The sequence below is a fragment of the Nomia melanderi genome, chromosome 1, assembly GCF_051020985.1.
Source record: "Nomia melanderi isolate GNS246 chromosome 1, iyNomMela1, whole genome shotgun sequence".
NCBI lineage: Eukaryota > Metazoa > Arthropoda > Insecta > Hymenoptera > Halictidae > Nomia > Nomia melanderi.
The window spans coordinates 34,371,893-34,384,943 of NC_134999.1; the positions used below are offsets into that span (position 1 = coordinate 34,371,893).

The 13,051-nt window shown below is 54.5% G+C and overlaps 1 long non-coding RNA gene across 2 annotated transcripts in view; it reads left to right on the plus strand.

Annotated features, from left to right (window-relative positions):
* LOC143175071 (uncharacterized) overlaps positions 1-13,051 on the plus strand; it is a 172,064-nt gene that overhangs the window by 128,020 nt on the left and 30,993 nt on the right. The window lies entirely within an intron of this gene.

Here is a 13,051-nt window from a genome sequence, read left to right on the forward strand (position 1 = left end):
TCTCGTCCCCTTCGGCCCGCCTCGCTAACCCTCCTCCCTCTACACCCCTCTCGGTCTCGCACAGCATCGCCAAGAACCGTTTCCCCCGCGTCTTAAGCTGCGTGCCTGGAATAGTTGGCAATTATTCGACACAGCCTCCGTGATCCCCTTCCCGCCGTTCTCTCGCGGTACGCTCGTGCATACGCTCGCCCGTCTCCGTTTCCTCTCGCTGCCCTTCCTGGCCCCGCCGCCCCGTCGCGCCATACGCGTCTTGCGTCGCCAACGTTGATGTCCGAAAGATAGATGGAGCGGGATCGACCGGGGTACGATGAATATTCATCGATAACCGGTGCAGCCGCGTTTCGCCGGCGTCGATCGCCGATATCGAGGCAAGATAAGGGTGTCCGTTCGACGCGGCGCGCCGGACGGAACGGTTTCCGCGATCGATGACGAATTGGAGAACCGTGGCGACTCTTCTGCGCGTCGAATGGCGTGTATCCGAAATATTTTTACCGAACCGATGGTGTTCTAAGCGCCGGGACAGTTTTAATTGGCCGACGGGACACACCGGCGCGGCGCCCAACCCCCCGTAACGGCGAGCTGATCATTTCCCCCGTGCTCGGGGGAAAAAATGATCTTTCCCTCGGTCGAGCCTCCAATCTCCGATAACGAAGCTCCGCTAACGGGCCGAAGTTCGTTAAAATCGTGACACGCCGCGGGGGTGTGACAAGCGGCGGAGAGCCGGGGCGCAATTATACAGCGTCCTTTTTTAATCGGGCCAGGACACGAGGTTACCGTTAATTACGGACGCGCGCGGGCACAGGACGACGCGAATTTCGAATTACCCGTGGATAGGCTTTGTTCCGCGCTTTGCCATTGTCCTGCCGTCCCCCGCCGCCGCTCTGCACCACCCCCGGCCGGCGGAGCCGATCCCGGACCGCTCGTTGCCCCCCGATGGCTTTAAAACCGTTCCGCCGCTGGCAAACGCGTCGCAAACGAACTTTCGGCCACCATTGTCGGTCGCTTCGACGCGTCGCGGGATTTTAATCGCCGCCGAAATTCCGCGCGCGGAGATGATCGATGGAATTCGCCGTTGGATCCACGGTTCCCCGTTGAAACGCGTCCCAATCACCGCTCCTCGCCGGCAACCGGTTCTCCGCGTCCGCCGCGACGCGAGTAAGTAACTCTCCGTTGCCACGGTCAGTCACACGTGTTCCATGGGATTCTAATTGCACGTCGGAATTCGGATTTTTCTTCTCGCCCCGTGATGGATGGATTCGTTAGTGTCCGCATGGAAACGGACTGTAGGAGCGGCGCTGTGATTTGTTACGTTAAATCGTTGGGGAGCGGGTCTTACGTGATCTAATAATAATTACTCGTTTCAGTTTAGAAGAATGAAATGTCGCGGGCGCGAGGGAGAATTGAAAATATCCGCGCGTTTATCAATTTTTCAACCCCCGGGCGAGGAACGCTGTTTCACGGAGCCGTATCGGGCGCCGTTAAAAATTCAATTACAATCGTTCGGTTTCGCCGGGGAATTGTTGCGCGGGCTTATCAATATTTGCCGAATGTCAGAGGAGAGCGAGTGTTTGGCCGATGATTCCTCGGCCAAAAATAAACCCGGCGGCCGTCCGTGGCGATGCTGCTGCGTCGCCGGTTCCCGAGTTTCCACAGGTTTCGCAAGGTATTCGGGAGTCCAGGCACGTAGCCCAGGGCCCTCTCGTGGAATATTAGCTGGTAGCTGGTTCGAGCCCACATTGGGTCGAGCTCGCGAACGAACGACAGACGTGCATACCGTATTAAGCCCCCGGGGACTTTACCGGCGCGTTACCAAACACCGACACACACGCTCGCCCCCGCGAGCGCCGGTTCGGCCGCCGATCGCGCGCGCGCACACGCGGCCGGAAGTGTCTGCGCGGCCGCCCCGTATGTATCGGCGCACCGTGTGCAAATACTCCGGTATTCATGAATCCCGGTGCTCGCCCACGGAAAACGCGCGCTCGGACCACCGCGACACCGACTCTTGCCGCTCGCCACCCCCGCGAAATATAACCTTGGGGCTTGGATACCTGGATCTCGCTGCTGTCTCGATCCTCGCATCGCGAGCCATCGATTCTTAGTTTGAAATTAGCTTCGATCCTCCTTGTCCTACGGTTTAATTTCGCAGTTGCACTTGTTAGAAGAACTTATCGTTGATAGTGTATTGGTGAGACAAAGAATTCCATGCTTCTATGTGCAGATTCACTCTGAACCAAGCAAGTTGGTTCAACAGTTAACGGAAATAATGTTTCAACTGCAGAAAGCTGAATGACACGATATTGTAAGGCGGAAGGTGAAACGTCGCGAAGATAACTTGGAGCTTATAGGATTCTTTGCGAGATCGAGGGTTAATCGATATTAATCCTAACGAAGGATCGCTTTGATCTCGACTAAGAGATTACCGAGGAATCACTGGGACGACGAGCCGTTCGCGCGACGGGCTCACAGAACGAAAGGCTCGCGGATAGGCTGTCGCGGATAGGAGTCGAACGCGAAGGGATGCAGGGGATTGCGGCTGAAGGTTCGAGGTTTCTCAGCGGAGCCTCGACGATCCGGGTCGACGAGTGGCAATTAGGCAAATGAATAATTTCCAGTGAATTAAGCCAGACTCGACGAAAAAGGCGATAATGCGAGAAGCGATGTAAACAGAAAAAGAGAGCGAGCGGAGGGTGGAAGGTGGAAACGAAGGGCGGGCGTTAGGGGAGGAGGGCGAGAGAGGAACAGAGAATAAGAGAGGATCGTACGAGATGAAGGGTGAGAAGAGGCTGAACCGTGCACGTGTGCGCGCGGCATAAAGCGAGGTTTACGCGTTCCCTCGTATCCAATGTATATAAATGTGTTCTACCTTCGACCTACCTTCGAACCGCGGCACCGCAGCGGCGCGGAGGCCGGGGCGGAAGGAAAGGAAGGCAGCGCCGCGCAATCAAACGTCAATCCCAGGCGAGTAATTTTCAAGTAATTTGTTTCCTCGACGTTGGAAAAATGTTCCGTTTTTCCGGGCGCCCCAGGCTCGCAGGCCTGCGCGACTTACTTCGAGCCCGGGTCACGGCCCGGGCGCCAGGAGACACGTTCTAAGAAATATAATAATTACGGAAACGGAATTGCATTAGACCTCGCATTCAGCGTTTCTTCGACGTCGCCGCGACGCCCGCACAAAAGCCCTCGCCGCGAAACGTAATCACGTTCGATTTAACGACGCGATAATTGAACATTTAACGCGCGTTCCGCCGGCGACGTTTGTTCTGCATGCCGAGCGCGCGACGTTCGACCCGCTCCACGGATTTCTTCCATTTAACGTGTCTTTTCGATTCCGCTCGAACGATGGAGCACCGGAAATATCTTAACCCGTTGCCTTGGCCGTTCTTTCTGCGCCGTGATTACTTCGCCGCGCGTGTTCCATCGGGGCGAGCAACAATCCCCCGCGTCCCGAGTTCCATTGAATCGAGTAAACGGATTATTAATATCCGCGGAATCATCTTACGGTCCGGTCGCGCGGAGCAAAACAATATTCGCGTTCATTGTACGCTATCCGGAGCTGCAAGATTAATCTCTCGGAGAATAAACTTTTTCATCCGCGACGCAACAGCCAGAAAACCCGCGAAAGTGTCTCGTTCCATTCGTCATTCCTCTCTCGGGCTGACGGCAGCCATTCCGCAGGAAATATGTAAAGTAAAGCAGCGACGATTTGCTCCCGGCCCCCGGTTTCCTCCTGGTCTCTCCTGGATACATCCACCGGCGTCCCTTCTGGGGTGCCGTGACTTACATCCACGCTGGATTTACGCGCGATATATTTGTTTTAAAGTCCCGGATTCCCGTGCTTCGTATCCGTTCCCGCCCCATTGCCTGGTTTGTCGTCGTTTTCGTGCCACCCTCGACGAACCGACCGCCGCCGCCCCCCTCGCCGCCCTCCTCGCCAGCCGTCTCACGTATTTATGAGGCCGGGAGGGCAGTAACGGAGGGAACGTGTGCGGGAGTTATGGCCCGAATAAGTGCTCTCGACCTCGGACAGGGATTCTCAAACGGGGACCCGCGGGACTCCGCGGGAGGAAAGGATTCGCCGGTACGACGGGACCGTTCAATGGAATATCACGGGGTTGATGGCTTTCGCGCGTGCACCGCGCTCCGGGAAAAAGGGAAGAAGATCACGCAGCGCGGGACGAGGCATCGCGCAACCCCGTCCGACCTTTTCTTCTCGCTATTTTCCGCGTCCCCTCGTCGAGGAGGGATCCAACTTGTCCCAATTCCGGGAATCATCGCGACGAGCCGCCTATTCTTCGATTCCGATTCAGTTTGAACCACTGTCTCGAGGGTTCGGTCTCTCAATTTCCCATCTCCACCGCTCGCGAGTTCGTTGAACAGTTGATCTATCGTGGAATATGGTTTCCAGGCTCTACGCCGGGAACTATCGCGTCGGTCCGTCTATCTTTCGATTTCGATTCATCTGTAACCGGCGTTTCGAGCGTGCAGCTTTTATTTTCCGTTTCCATCGTTCACGAATTCGTTGAACAGTCGATCAACGATGGAATCAGGTTTTTAGGGCCCGCGAGGCGCAGCCATATCGACGCGCCAGCCCCAATTCCGTCCGCCGGCTTAATCCCCGTCGATCCACGAGTTTATTTCCCGCTGTCGCGATAAGTCTTCGTTCTCTCTTTGATCTCGACCGCCTTCCGCCCGGGACATTGTTGCAATTGTACACGGAATCGGGGTAAGCGTCGCGCTGAAGCCGCGAGCGGGCTTCCCGACAGTTTTGGCGTTCATTAAGCGCGAACAGATAAGGAGGGTGTCGCAGGAACGAAACGAATCCGCGATTCGAGAGCGAAGACCCGCTGGCGTGAATGCCTGGGCTTTGTACCGTGTCGCGCGCAAAATCGTCACGGTTCCCTGATTAACCCGACGAACTGTACCGCTCACTTAACAGCGACAAATTGCCGAGCACCAGAAACCGATCTCCACCTCCCCGCGAAACCCGCGGGACTTCGTTCGCCGTCGCTTTACAAGACTATCTACGAGAGCATAAACGAAGTAATCGTTTCGCTTGTTAATAATATATTCCTTTGAAATGTCCGGGATTAACAATTTTTCCCGTCGTCGGGACGCCGGGAGAAAGGGGTAGACGAGCAAGGGAAAGGGTGAGGGGGGTCGGTCGGGCGGCGGAAAATGGAAGAAGGAAGAGGCTCGGTCTGGCCTGGCAGTTCGCTCGCTTTGCTCGTCGAGCGGCGTCTCCTCATTCAGCCGAAGTCCAATTAAAGTGCAGCTGCAAGTTAAATTAAAACACGATAATGTTGCCGGCAGTCTTTCCGTCCCCCGCGGCCGACGGAGGCGGAGAGGAAGAAGGTCTTCCGCGAAGAAGTCGGGAACTTAAGGCAGTCGTTCTCGAATCGGCAGCCGAGCCATTCGCGAACTCCTCCTCGAAGGACTCGGAAGAAGAGAGAGTTAAACAGCCCGACGATCCCGCGAGCTACGCTCTCTCTCTCTCTCTCTCTCTCTCTTTCTTTCTCTCTCTCCTCTCTTCTTGTTCCCGCGGAATACTTACGGGTATCGACTGGCTTAATCGGCTTCGTTCGCCGGCGACCCGGCCGAGTTCCGCGCGATAAAACTTCCCGACGCGTTTACTTTGGTCTCCAGCCAAGCTTTGTCCCCGCGCGACCGTGGAGAACGCCTCGGGGGTGGAACGGGGATGCCACCGCCGGCTGCGATCGCGTAATCGGTCGTGGCTTCCATTCTCCGCGCGCTTAAGGAACCGTGTAACGCGACGGTTCGCAGATTATTAACGCGTTCACTGCTACCAGAGTTTTGCCTACTTTCTCTTTCATACAAGACGGATGACATTAGAGGTGGTTAATGACTTATTGCCACAGTCCTCGCGTTACCATCGTCTAGTTACTAACTAACCCCTTCACTGAATTTCTCTCGTAACTCTGTCGGAATGATTTCAATAATTCCTGAGAAAGTTCAAACATTACGACACTCTCGCGGTGAACTCAGCTTACACCGTGATCCTCGCGAAAGGTTACACAGTTTTGGCGAACAGAAGAAAAAGGCATCTATCTACCTTCGCGCGATACCAACGATTCCGTCTCGGCAAGAACACCGAGTCCCGCTCGAGGAATATCCTTTGAAGCTTCTAAAATCGATCTATCCCGTGACGCGGACAAAAAGAACGCCGCGTCCTCGCAGGGATAAAGGCGACGAAGCTGCGTCCTCGGAGTCGCCCCGGTGCTCGAGTTCCGGCGGAATTCTAGCCGGCATTCCGCGAAAGTGGTCCAATGACGGCAGGCTCGGGGGCGGCGGAGGGCTTGAGAAACACTGTGCCGGAGATGTCGTCGCGATGGGGTTGATAGCGTGCGCGGCGCGACGCGGGGGCGGGGGCCTCGGAACCGGGTGCATTGTGGTCGGAGATAGAGATGGCTATCGGGGTGCGCCACGCGGTAATTGCCAGGAACTACGGGAGGAAATTAAAGCTGCCCCGGTCTTCCGGCACCCCCATTGTCGGTACTCGCGACACTGTTCCCGGTACCGTTCTATTTATCAGGAACAGGCCAATGGCTGGCCTACGCGGACGGGCTCCGTGTCACTATGTCACCGGAATCGAAACGCGTCGTTCCTCCCGTTCCCTCTGTCCTCCTCCGTTCCTCTCGCTTCCGGTTTCCCTCTTCTTTCCGCGTTCGCACAGGGCGCACGGTGATTCCGTCGGGCCGAGCACGCGTCTACGCGCTCCTATCCGCGCCTCTGTCCGCCGAGATTGGCCCGTGCCCTCTATACGGGCGATCGAAAAGGGGCAGCCTCCACAAGAATCGCTAAATGGACGCTTTAGAGGCCGGGCTCCATTAACCGCTCGGCCGATCCGTTGAACGGGTCCGTCGGCGACGGGGTGAAAAATGCAAAGCGGCCGGGTATGAATCGCAAGTGGACTTTGTCTCCCGGCTAGCGACGCGCTCGTTGTTTGCGCCTCTATGGCCGTTGATACTCGATCCGGGGCTCGCCTTGGTTCCACGGTTGAAAGGAGACCAAGTAGCCGGCTAGATGTCCGCGTCGGAAGAATCGCTCGCCTCCGGTTCGATTCTTCGGGATCCCGGGGCGCTCGTAGATGGTAGATTATAAACGACACGCCTGTCCGGGCTTGCCGCGGCGATGCGGGATGACTCGACCCGAGGACGAAGTACATTAATCAACGGCCGCGATACGCGCCCTTAACCCTTCCCCGTGCTTCCGACGCGGAATACGTCGAGCGGAGTCGAAGGGAATTCATGGCCGGCTCGGCTGTCCGAGGGTGGCTGCCACGGGTCACCTATCAACCCTCGAGCATCCCTTCGTCCTTTCAGCGCCGCTATGAACTCGTGAACCGTGGAATTTTATTAGTTTGTAACATTTCAATCCACCGGCGAGCGTTTTGATATCGACTAAAAGGTCTGATCGCGGCCGACCAATTGTCCTTTGTTTACTCGCGAATCCTATCCGGTAAACGAAATGGATTACTCCTACATTATTTTTCACGTTCGACTCTTGGAATTCTCGATAGCTTCAACTCTCGATCTTCCTCTGTTCGATTAATCAATCGAATCTCCCTGATCGCCTTCTCGCGACGCTTCCCAAGGAAACCTCGCGAATTCAACTGGTCGCGGTGCTCGTCGATTCGTTATTCCAGCTCGTCGCGGTGTCTTTCGCGCTCGCGCGCTTGTTTTCAATTTCGCTCCTCTAGAAGCCTCGGTACGTGCGCGACGATACCCACACACGGGCGAACGGCCGCCGGCGAACCGCAAATATACGGCTGTGCTTTCCGCACGCACACGCACACCCCCGCACACATACGCGGGAACGTATCGAGCCGCGTGTAGGTACGCAGCCAGCGAGCCAGCCAGCCAGCCAGCCAGCCAGCCAGCCAGCCAGCCATCCAGCCGGAGCCAGTACGTCGACGAGTACCAGCAGAGGCGGCAGGAGGATGCGCGTATGTATCCGACCGGCTCGTATATACACGGGACCGTTCTCTATGTACGCGTACATGCGTACATAGAGCCGCACAGACAGCCTGGTTGCGGATAATTCAGGCAATCAGCGTAATGTTGCGGCGGTGAGGACCCTCCAGCCTCCACTACGTATATAATACGCTGGCTGCCTACACCCGGCCGACGGGGGAGGGCTGCTTAGGATGAAGCTTGGCCCTCTAGCTACATACGTACCTGCGAACCGACTATGTACTAGACCATCCTGGCCATGTACGGCCGCGAGAGCCGGCCACGCAGGTTGGGTTAGGTAACAGCTCCACGCGCCTGCCCCTCCGCGCCACCTCCATACGGGGTGTCCCAGGGTGTGCCGAAGGGTTGCCGATCCACGCGACGGACGTTTGCTGATTGATTGATTGGCTAAAGGGTATTGGCCAGCCGCTACGCAGACGGGATACGCTCGCGTGTTCGCGCGGGTATAGATCATTGTCGGGTGCACCGTTGTTGATGCTACAGGTCGGGAATGATACTTTCAGAGGACGGTCTTTGGCATTGATGTTGAACTTTCGAGTGTGTCGATGGTGTCATAGGTCTGAAGATGATGATTGTAGAACCAGATCGTGGAGGTTTGAGAGATTGTTCGGTGAATCGGTATGTCGGTGTGACTTTTGAGAGGTGAATGTGCGTATGTTGAGTTTGCGATGTTGGTCAGGTTGAGATTGAAAGAGAGAGTTTGGAATCGGTGTTGCTGGATCGCGGAGGTTCGGTTTAAACGCGACACCGTGTATAGGCGCGCAACTCGGCCAACCAGCCGTCAGGCTCCGCACGTGCAACTACCTCTCCCCCTCGCGTGTACCGGGGTTGGTTTCGAATCGGCGAGAGGGTGGACCAAGGGTAGGCCCGAGTGACAATGCATCGAGTACTCTCGAAATATTCCAGCACACGATGCACCCTCTCCTCGTTCTCTCTCTCGCTCGGTCTCTCTCTGTCTCTCTCTTCTACTGGCTCCTAGTATTCCGTCTGCCGTTGCCTCTCTGTCGACCATTACTCGATGATCATTTGCCATTTCGATGCCGGCGAACTTTGCCAGTCAGCAGGTTGAACATTTCGGTGAACGAAGATTCTAAAATATTTTTCAACCTACCCGAGTACCGTCGGACTCCCTTTCACCCCGGGAAACCTTGATTCTTATTAATATCCGAGCGTTAATCGTCCCGAGCGAAAGGGGTTGCACAGTTCAACCGCTTAATTCGTGTCTCTCACCCTCGAGACTCGGCCCGTTATCCTGTCCGAGGATCTCTCCCCTTTTTTTCACTCTCCTTACTAATTTCCCCGACCGAAATCGAGAAAAACAACTGCTCCTCGTTGATAGCGTCACCGGGAAACGAGGAGAGGCTTGGATGGGAGGGGGGGATGGAAAAGTTCCGTCGTAAGGGGTGGGAGATGGTCGAGGTCCTTCCAGGGAACTTAAAATCCTCGAGCAGTCGCGCGGGGTCCGTCCTCCCGGGATTCCTTCTCTCGGACGAGGCGGCGAGGGGGGCGGGGGCGGGTCGCTTTCAAAAGACTCAAAATTACTTTCTGGATAAGCTGGATTAGGGTTCGCTTCTCGTGCCGCGTCCCAGATTAGAGACGACGACGCTCTCCCGCGTCCCTACTTACGATTTCGCTCTCTCTTCCCCGGTTGTTTTTTCGGCTCCGTTTCTTTCCCCGATCGGAATAATGACTTTTTCCTGGACTCGCGGATCCGCTTGAAGGGCGACGCGTCGTGCACCGGGATTTCGAGTCCCTGAAAGGCTGAGGGACACCGGGGGAGGAGAAAGGTAAGCGGAAGGTCGAGAAGTTTTGTACACCGAGAGACAATTAATACCTTACTCATTTATACAGCTCAATTTATTCAAGTTCACACGATTTTCTACATCGATCGAAGGTTAACATTAACTCTCATCGAGACCGTCCTCCACACCGTTGCCTTATCTCTCCCCACTTATCAACACTTTCTCCCTTATCATTCCACACTACCCTCCTCGCCAAGGGGTAATTATCGAATCCATTATTTACAGGAATAATAGGTAAGAGATAGTAATTCCCCGGGATATAAATCAGCCGGGAAGAGAGCCGTTTTATTAGACTAATTTCCTTCTCCCCCCGGAATCACCCTCGGAAGGTGGTGTCTCGCGAGGCACGACTCTTTTCGGAAAATCTGGAATCCGGCTTCGGATTCGCATTGGTAGGCAGAGCGAGGACCGAGAGCTTTAAGAGGGTTGCTTTTGTCGAGGCGTTCGCTACCCTTTAAACCGCCTCCTGTCCACCCCCACGTGTCTCCACCCCCTCTTTTTATCCGTCTCGCACCGTTCTCCGGCGACTTTCTTAGCTCGGTCTTGCTCGCTCGTTTGCACCCTCGGAAGTAACCCAGTCGGCTGCCGGGGGTGTGGGTCCTCTGCTCCGGTCGACGAAGCCCGAGGGCGAAACCAAGGAGACCAGATTAGAGGGGGCGAATCCCGAGCGAGCGAGCGAGCGAGCGGCCGTACGACTTTCGTGATTTCCACTCCGGGTGCCTCGTATCTCGCGCCAACACCCCACGCTCTCCGCCGGGGAAACAATGGAGGTTGAGGTGGAAAACGATGGAGGAGCGGCCGTGAGAGTCGCCGATCGAATTCGGCGGGTGTACGGCCGTAAGTGGTGGGTGGAAGCTGTGTGTCTTAACGCTTTGACTCGCGTGTCACCCGATTTTCAGTGATATCATTTTTCTATGGACTCATTTTTCTATGGAACGTATTTTTATACTACTGTTTGACTGTAAAGTAGAAACTCTTAGACACTTGCATATGGTCGAAAGAGTTTTCTTAATAATGAAACTAAGATGACAACGTTATTTGTAACGATTGCTCTGTGTTTCTTGTATTTCAAATGTCTAACGAAATTTGTTTAATACGTTATCGAGGAAATGAATGTTTAAGTTTATGTAAAGTATGATGTTTCTAATTCCTGTAACGTGGCTGTTAGTGTTAATGGCGAAGGTATTGGGAATGAGATACCGGGAAGTTAAGAGAGAAATATTAGAGAAGTGTATAGAGTTCCCATAAGTTTGTCAAACTGATTGTAAGTGCATTATAATTTCCAGCGGAATATTCATCGGCGAGAAACGTCGATAGCATCCGCGATAGTTTTACTCCCAAATGTACACCGAGCTTAAGAGGGGGCTTCAATGGCGGACCCGTTTATCGTCGTTTAACGGGGAAAAACGGGAACGCGTGAAAGAGGCGCGAAAGATGATCGATAGGTATTTAGCGTTATTTTCCTGGCGGGATGAGCGCGGTAGACAATGGGCATCGCGCGGGCGGTGAGCTGGGCGCGGCGGTGTCCGCAGTTTTTTGACAATATTTTGCGTAATTGAGCAGCGACAATAAATTTCGCTTGAATTATGCGCGACCGAGGGAAAATAACTGAAAACTGTCCAACTGTTCCCGTCCATTATTTACATCGTTTAGCAAATTTTACTGCTCCCCGATGGCCCCGGCATGGTCATCGTTGTTTCCCGCGTGCTCCCGTCGTGTGTGCACGCGCGTGAATATACACTCGAGCGTTTATTGGCAAATACAGCCGAGCCGCCCCGGGACCGACCGGCACCGCGCGCCGCCCGGCACGAGCGAACGAATTTACGATTTCATCGAATTTCCTCGTTAATCGACGATATACGCCGTTCCGGGCTTCACGCCCGGTCGAACGGTTGCGAATCCGTCTGGTTAAAGCACGACGAGATGGCCGCTTCGCGACCGTGCGCCGCCACGCTCGCTACCGCGCTCTTTTATTTCGCGCACGACGAGAGACCCCTCTCGACTCAAGTTCAAAGGGTTTTCCGTGGGATTCACCGGATCCAAGTAGATTCGGATCGTCATTATACAGACCCACGCACACGCTGCTCGGACTGTTTTCCATTAAATACTCCGTCGGACGCTAAAGAACCTTTATATCGTCGCCACACTCTTCCGGTGTACTTTGATTTCGAATGATTCTCACGTCGGCCCTCCGCTAAATATCGATAACAACCGCGAACATTCAAAGTCCGCCTTTCAAACTCCACCGTTCAAAGTTCCAGTTCCGAGGATATCCTACAAAGGATTGTTCTAATATTTTATTTATAAACCGAGACACGGGTTCCCTTTGTCCCAAGAACAAAGGGCAATTTGTCCAGAACGATGCAACACGAGTTTCGGGAGTCGGGAACAATTTTCACGGTTGCTCATCGCGGGGATCCCGATGTTTTGCCTAATTGTGGCCCTAATAGATCGCCGTGGGATGGAGGATCGCCTTGATCCCTCGAACTTTCTGAATGGCGTCACGGGGAGAGCCCCGGCGCCGCTGTTTAACTTTCTTCTGACTTTTAGGCTAACGGCGAGTGAATATTCATGAGCGCGGAGCAAGAGCCGCGGACAAATTTTACGCGAGGCCGGTAGGACGTTCCTGCGGATCGCGCCGATACTTTTACGCTCGAACCGTCGAACAGGAAGCGGTTTCATAAGCCGTTTCCTGCGAGCGACATCCGGCGGCGTGCCGGATTTCACGGTGAAATCTTTATCGTCCGCCGGCCCATTGTTCCGGCGTGACGTCCGTGGAAAGGCGCGCCGCGGCTTCTCGCGAAAGTCGCGCGGATTTCGAACACGGCGAATTTCTCCGTTCGCCGATCGAGTCGAATCAACTTCGGCAAATATTTCCCACGTCCTCGAAGCGCGCGGATTCCGGGGACTCCGGTTTAGAAGCGAGACCGTTCGCCGAAACTTTCGCAGTTCTAATTTGTACCCGGATCCCCGGCGTTCCGAAACTTTGCAAGAGTGATTGTGGTTTAGGACTTCGGGGGAAACGAGTATCCAGATTAGTTTATATCTCGAGCAGAGTATATATCTCGCAAGATTGTTCTTACTTTCGAAAGAACAATCTAACTACCAAAGTCCTTCTCGTCTAGCTTCTAGAAATCGTTCTAATTGTTAATTTGTTTTCTTAGTCTACACAAAAACAACTGAACTTCTCGTTACAATCTACCAGTTCTCGTCAACTATCTATCTCTCGCTTTCTCCGATATTCCCGTTAATCTAACG